General features: G+C 39.7%; 1 long non-coding RNA gene across 1 annotated transcript in view; it reads left to right on the plus strand.

Annotated features, from left to right (window-relative positions):
- Positions 1 to 6,965: 6,965 nt before the first annotated feature.
- Positions 6,966 to 7,890, plus strand: part of LOC106515186 (uncharacterized) — a 1,796-nt gene continuing 871 nt past the window's right edge. The window contains exon 1 of the long non-coding RNA XR_001309970.1: positions 6,966 to 7,095. This is a non-coding gene — a long non-coding RNA (uncharacterized LOC106515186). The remainder of the gene's footprint in view (positions 7,096 to 7,890) is intronic.

The following is a 7,890-nucleotide window of genomic DNA, read 5'->3' on the forward strand; positions in this document are numbered from 1 at the left end:
GGCTCTCTGGGTTACAGATTGGGTTGATTTAACATAGAGTTGGGATCATTCGGTGGAACTACTAGAGAATAGGTACAGTGGAACATAGGGATTGGTGTACCAGGGGGAACGTATGGTCTACCAGGGGGAACACAGGGATTGGTCTACCAGGGGGAACATAGGCATTGGTCTACCAACCATGCTGAGTTATCCAGGGTTGGCTCTCTGGGTTACAGATTGGGTTGATTTAACACAACAGTTTTGATTGTATAATTTATTTTACCCATCTCGGTTTATATCTTGTTTTCTTATATAAAAAAAAAGCTCTCAGTGTTTATGATTGGCCATTTATGTTACATAATCTCTATTTTTTTCCACACACAAGCTAAGAAGGATTGTGAAAAAACAGAAGAAAAAACTAGAAAAGCAGCAGAAAGATGAGTTTTAAATCTGAGCGTCTGAGATGCGGCGGCTTCACCGCAGGAGGTTGAACAGTTCATAACATCACAGCAGATGAGAAATGTGATTTTTTTTTTGCTCCGAGCCAGTCAGAGCCCGATAAACCAAATCAAAATCCATTCCTGACTGCATGTGAAGCTGGGACTGAAATCTGAGAGCTGCAACGGTGTCCTCTGCTTTCCTTTAACAGCAGAGTCTGAAGAGAATTAAAGTGTTTTTTTTGTTAAAACAATTTGACTCTTTGAGGACAAACTGTGTTTTTTAACCACAAACTGGTATTTAGATGGTGTCTCTTCATCTAAAAGTGAACTTGACCCAGATAACCCCGCTCAGCACGCCTCCCACCTGCTGCTACTCAGCTTACACACTCTATTTAAGGGCCCCACTGATTCCAGAAGAAATAATTAAAAGGAACAAGATGTAAATGTTCTTAATCAATGATTAATGGCTGCCTGCTCACTGCTTGATGCCTCGAGCTCCAGTCTTTCTGAGGCTCCAGTGGGAGGTTCACGCAGGGAGGAAATCCACACGCTTTAATTTATCCAAACACTCTTTCATGAAGTGATGGAGGACAGTTTGTTTCAGCTGCTTCCCAAGTGCAGAGAGTTTTCATCAAGTCCTTTCATGCAAGCTGCACGTTCGGGGTTTTCACGTGTTTGTGGGTAAAAATGGATTTCCCGCCCACTGGGAATCGATGCCACGCTGAAGAAAAGCAGCGTTCCTGCTGCCTGACTTCGATAACGGGAACAGGTGAGGCAGGTAAACAACGTGGCGATGTTCAGAAAATAGYCTCTCTCCCACGAGCGCGTCCATCACGCGCAACGCGGTTGACAAGACCCGTCACCATGGTGACACGTTTCTTCGCCGCCACTTTACTGTCGCTTGCAGACAGAGCTGGGCCGAGCACATCCTGTGGGCCTGATGCACAAACACACCTGGATAAACTCAACTATTTACAGGAACCTGAAGACACAAACACAACAAGAACACAGGAAAAAAACTGAGCAAAAGACATAATTACAGGTCGCTCATCCTTGGTTGTAAATTTATTTATTAAAATATATTACATTCAGACTCACACAGGTGTTTATTTCAGCAGATAGTGATTTACTACATCAGATGTTCTTAATATAACCTGACACAAATGATTATAAATCACCTCTGAGTGTTTCAGGCTGTTCATGATTGATTTGGAAGAGTAGCAAAAAAGTAAGCTTCTTGGCAATAAATCTTATATTGTTGGAAAGTCTGTGCTTTTCCCTTTTAAATGGTGCCACATTTGTAAGGAACATTCATTTGTGGGCAAGCAGTAGAGCTGAGTCTGWGGGTTGTGCACATGAAAAATTTGCCTAATCTTCTCTGCCAAACAGTTTATTTTGCTGTTGACTATTGTTTTGAGCTTCTGGTGCCCACAGGTGCTGCCAATCAGGTGCCCAGTATAAGATTTATTGCCAAGAAGCATCGTTACAAAGAAATAATCTACCAAACTTAATTTACACAGGAACTTTGATGGTGGGTTGAAAATTTTATTTAAATCAGAAATTCTGACAAATTCTGTCGATTTTGCTACGACCTCGTCCTGGAGTACTTGGACTGCTTCGATTCGAAGGCAGATAGCAACTAACAGTTTACGACAGCAGCTGTTTCCCGTTTGCTGCAGATTTGCTTTTGGGCCGCCCCGGTGACGCCCTTTCTTCTCTACAGTTCGGACCTTTGGACTTTAAGGGAACACAAAGAAAAAAGGCAGGGGGTGAATGAAAAGAAAACCTCCGTCAAGGTTCTAGATTTTACCTTTTAATGTACAGTTGTGATTTCCTCCTTGTTGATGATGTTTTGATATGTTGTTTTATTTTTTTGGTGGGGGGGGGGTTGTTTGATCCACTTTGCCGCTCGGACTAATTCTCTCACGTTGAGGATCGCTGTAGCAGCAGCAGAACAACACCGGACCTGTTTACACCCAGGAAGCTCGCTGCGGCTGTGTTTCATCATTTCATTTAAACAGCGAGGAGGCTGGAGGTTACCCAAACATGGAGGTTCTCTCTTTACTCTGAAGAGTGACTTATGTACAATACCATAAACTGCCTTATTGTTTAATGTTAAACACCTAAATTAAATTAATGATATAGCTGTAAAAAAAAAAAGGCAACAAATTTTTATTAGACAAGCAGCATTAGAACTAACCAGACGGGTTTTCATCAGTATTGAAGCATAATCTGTACAGTATTGCATTGTATTGTATTTTGCCATAATTTGTATGCTGGATTAGCATGTGTGCTGGGATTAGATGGGGATTCTGGTGTCACCACAAGGGAGATCCATGCCTCATTACTCTCTTGGTGCCAATCCCACTGACTGACTTGAATCCTTTACTTTGTTCTCTCGCTTTATTTCAATAGATGTCGGTGAACATTCAGTTTGATCCATGCGGTTGTTTGTATTTTTTTACGCAATACGAAAGCAAGACAAAGGAGCAGCAGTGAAACCGTGCTGAGATACCATAGTGCTGATGTGAAAAGTGATGTTCCAAAAAAGAAAAAAATTGAAAGTCCTGTGGYCATGTGTTTTAGCAGTTACAGCATTACAGGTTTTAACTCACTTGTTCTTTAAGATGTTTGGTTCTTCTGTAAATTATCAGCTCAGTTAAACCAGTCTGATCCTGATCATTTCAGATACGAYGCTTATTTTGAGAATTTTTTTTACCTTGAATTTAGTTGTTAGTTGTGGAAAATAATACAAAAAATGACTGTATAGTTAAAAAACTGTGCAGAGGATAATAATCCACTCTGCATCACCACTTATAACTGGACATATTGGTGTTTTGGCACCGTTTATTTTGAGTGAAAATGCTGTATCGTGAAGGAGGTGGATAATAAACGTCTGTTCAGAGGGAAAAAAAAAAGAAATTCTGACACCTGAAAATTGAAGGACCCACAACATCAAAGTGGACTGATAATGTCTTAAAGCATWATTAAACCCCAGAAAATGTTAGATATCTGCCAAAATGCCCCAAACTAAGGGGTAGTTCTAGAGGCGGGGCTACAGGGGCATTGGTCCCTGCTGAAATCTTATTGGCCCCTGAGTGCCCCTGTCCTTTGAGAGCAATGATGGTGAGTGCGGTTCCATGCCCAAACGCTAGAGGCACTAATGAGTCAAACACTAAAGTCCTGAATGGATCAGTCTTACAGAAGTCTTCTTTTCTTCTGTAAAAKATTTGAACAATATTGCAGAAAATATATTTCAACTGGCAAACAATGGCTTCATTTTCTTACATACCTTGAGGATATTTTATCCATGTACAGTAAAATGCATGTCAAATTTATAAAGAGAATTTAAGCTTTTTAAATAACATTACATTATGTTACAATTGTTGGAACATGTGACCAGTGAAATTATTACACCTTAACAAACCAAAGATTTATGTGCAAAGATGTTGAACAAATACTTGGCCCCTCTATGAATATTGTGGCCCCTTGATGGCCTCTTACTCAGAAAATTCCTAGATCCGCCACTGCCCAAACTACACCAATAGTTTTGCAAATAACCATAAAATGTCCATATAATTAATGCCAAACTGATGATGTAATCACGAGGTTTGAGTTGTTTTAGGGGCCAGCCTTTAGCTCAATCTGATTTTAATTAAACACTTCCTCCAAATTGAAGTTGTTCAAAGAGCTATCCACAACAGGTAAGACATTGTTTGTTCATAACCTCTCCACAGAACCACACACTGATGTTGAATCGGTGAAGCGGCTCTCTGTGACTCCCTCATTCGTATTCTGCATATGTGACCTGATAGCCATGCCACATGGCCAGAAATCCTCCCACTGTAGCTCCATGATGTCGCCGGTCAGCGGTTCAACTGTAAGCCAGCTGGAAACACACACACACACACACCCTCCCCCCATGTGTTTAACGAATGTGAAGCTGAAAATTGTTTTACATTGTAAGAAAGTGTTGAAAATAAATGTCTAAYAGAATTTGCCAGGAAACGTGTGGATTAACACAAAAAACGATTTGACTTGCGCCCAACACCGCAGCGCTCTGTCTGCGTAAAGTTTTAGGAGGAGGCCTGGAGAATTTTCCAATTAGGAGTCATGAGCTTGTCTCAAAGCTGCAGATGAGATGCGCGGACACATTGCTGCAACTTGACATTCCCCACAGCCACTCGTGTGGGCTTGTATCTGTGTGTCGAGCGTGCAGCAGAGCAGAGACACCCGGAACAGACCATCTCCACGTCCTGCTGCCTGGAAGAAATACAACCTCAGTGTCAGAAGATGGATGGAGGTGTGCGTTTGTCGCTGCCGGGGTGTTTGTTGTCTTTCACAGTGAAATCTGAAATTTAACAACTGAATATAAACAAGCTGCAGATTATTGCTTCCTCTGCATCTAAAATATGGCATCTATTAAATGCAAAGTGCTTAAGCAGTCCGCCACAAGACTCTTAGCATCAATTTCCGGTTAAAGGTCTGTGTTATGTTGACCCAAAAGTAAAAGAAAAAGGCAATATCTTAAGTCTAACAGAATTCTTCAATGCTCTCCTGAGCTGGAGAGGCATTTTCTCTGTCCACTAATTGAAATGGTTTGTTAAGGTRCAGATCTTCAGCATCACTTCTGTCACGCTCACCTTGTTGGACACAAAAAACAACATCACCAGATGTTGTGTGAGCTCTTCAGTGATTTAACAGCGTTAATGTTGCAAAAGCAAAAACTGTTTCCCTGCTCCTTAAAGTGCCTGTCACATCTAATTTTTGCAATGAATGTGAATGCATTTTTAACAATAAAACATTAATAACGTATTGAAAGAAAATTCACACAGCTTGAGATGAACAGTTGTTGAGATATTTGCGTGTGAAGTAACAGGAAGTGATGTCAAAGGGGGATGTTTGCAAGTAAACAGATCATTGCTAAAATAACAAACACAGACTGTAGAGAAAAATCTAATGATTCTTTAGATTATTTTGAGTCTCTATCAGAGAGATGAAGAGTCAGAGTTCAAATGTTATTGTTTCAATAAACAAAGACCAGAGTTCCTTTGATGTAATTTCCGATGTCACTTCCTGTTTCACTTTGGTTGAGCCAAGTTYAAGAGAAAATATGCCTGTTATGTGACAAAATGGGTAAAATTGTGCATTATTCTACACTTCTTAAATACAAAGATGTTTTCTTTGACTTTTTTGTTTTTGAGGGATATGCTCATCAAGCACTTTCATGTTTAAGAATAACAAAAAAGCAAGTTGACCTGATCCTACAAGTAAGACACAATTAGRTTAATATTAACCCTAATGAATGAATTTAACACGCTCTAATGTTGAGAGGTATACGTCTCTTAAATTCAGAWTTTTTTAAAATCTGAAACCTAACAAGAACTTTGTGCAGAAGGTCAGATGTTAATTTGTTCTGATGAAMGAGACTGAAACAAAGACTGAATTCAAATCGATGCGATCGTTGATGCTTTCTTGCAGAGATAGTTTTAATTGTAAACACGCACTGACACGACATTAAGCCACCTCTGATGGATCAATTTTAATTATCACACAGGAACAGCAGCAGCATAATGAATATGATTTTTTCAGCGGGGTTTAGTAACTAATTACATTCACTTTGTTGCAGTTCTAAAGGAATTTTTTGAGGATTTGTCATTTTACCATGTTTTTTTTTATCGTAAATTATATTTTGTTATATTCAAAACATAAAAATGACACTCTTACTTCTTTACTTTAAAATTTAACACCTAGTTACACTCATCAACTAATCAGGAAGGAAGAGTTGAATTTASTTAACCCAGTTAACTGGTTCCACTGAAGTTTAGTGGAACACTGGTTAGATACTTTATATACTTCTGGAGTTTTTACAGGATTATGATCGAACTTAATTTTTTTTTCATGTTTTCTTGTATGTGRAGCAGAGAGGTAGGTGCTTTAAGGTAATGAGATGCATTTATGTAGGTGGCTTTAGATCAGGCTTATCTAATCAGGAACAATCACAGAATGCAATAGCAGCTTCAGTATGTTGAACTCATGACAATATAAACTGCATATATACAGTCCCAATCCGTGGGTAGACTTCAGTACTTCCGGCTTTTTAATCCATTATTACGATTTGGCTCACTTGCCAAAGWTTAAAACAAGGTTCTCTTGACACTTGTCAGTGCTCAAAGTTAGTAGAGACTCTTATCTATCATCACTAAATTATGAGTAAATATCTGAATTATAACCATTTTGTGTTCGCTGATGTCGATTAGCCGTGGCAGCCATGTTGAATTGGGATGAAATTGACTCCAAAGTAAAGAAAAATGGGGAAGTGGGTGAAGATGTCAGAGCAACAGAAGCACATCTGATGTGTTCAGAAGAACGGCCTGATTATTCCTTCAGAGGAGATTAGGCTGCAAAACTCTGGAGCGTGCACATCATCGTAGGTGTCTTTTGCAAAGCAGCATTTCATCTGCTATAATCTGGGACTGACTAATCCCTCTGTGTTCCTGATCCAGTTGGACAGAATTCATACAGGTCCTCTGTGCAGTCAGGGCTGGTTGCAGGATGTAAGCAGGCTGACTGAGGGGGTGGTGGGGGGGCTTCTGGGAACCATGTGCACCACCATTATGGTTCTCTCCTCCCTGGCTTTTGTACTGCGTCGATATYTCTTCGGCCGAGGCAAAACGTGAGTTCCTGTTGTAGTTTTATTTGTTTGCAGTGATTATTTTTTCTAATGGGATCAGATTTAAATCTACTGTTGACCTACATGGTYTTAATGAGAATCACATCTTGCAGCTTTAAAGCCTTTTTTTTTGTTAAACCAAGCTTTGAATTCATAAATTAGTCTCAAAACTAAAAATTTTATTCATTTAAACGACCAGCAATGCCCTCATTAAACAACAATTATCTACAATTAAACTATTAATAAATCATAAAACAATTCCTCAGCTCCTTTAAAAAAAAAAGGCAGAGATGTGGTTTAACTTTAAAGTGTCTCGAGTGGCTCTTGTTTTCCAGTTGTTGTTTGAGATGTGAGCAGATTCTCTCTGCCGTCTGTAACAAGGTGCGGCGCCWTAACTGGACCTCTGTGTTTCTCTCGGAGCATGATGAGATAACCACAYGAGTCATTTTCCAAGAGTCCATCCTGCCTTGAAACATGGAGCACACACGCAGCCTCCATCGTCCCCCCAGGCAGAGTCCGACCTCAGATCTTTAGCTCGTTACGCCGGGGCACCTCTGGAGCAACAAAGTAATTGTGGAGCCTGAAAAACACCCCAGTTTGGAGCTTGAATTGAATCTAAGATGACTGTGTGCTGAAAAAAACMTCTCGTTTCTGTGAAATGTTTTGGGTTTTTTTCCACTTCAGTTGGACTCAGTGAACCTTTTGATCTGGAGGCTATTTTAAGCAGAAAAACAATGAATGCAAAAGGAAAGATTTTGCAAATTTATGATAATGCTTTTATTTAAAAAAATACATTTA

Source organism: Austrofundulus limnaeus, unplaced genomic scaffold (assembly GCF_001266775.1).
Source record: "Austrofundulus limnaeus strain Quisiro unplaced genomic scaffold, Austrofundulus_limnaeus-1.0 Scaffold27, whole genome shotgun sequence".
Lineage (NCBI taxonomy): Eukaryota > Metazoa > Chordata > Actinopteri > Cyprinodontiformes > Rivulidae > Austrofundulus > Austrofundulus limnaeus.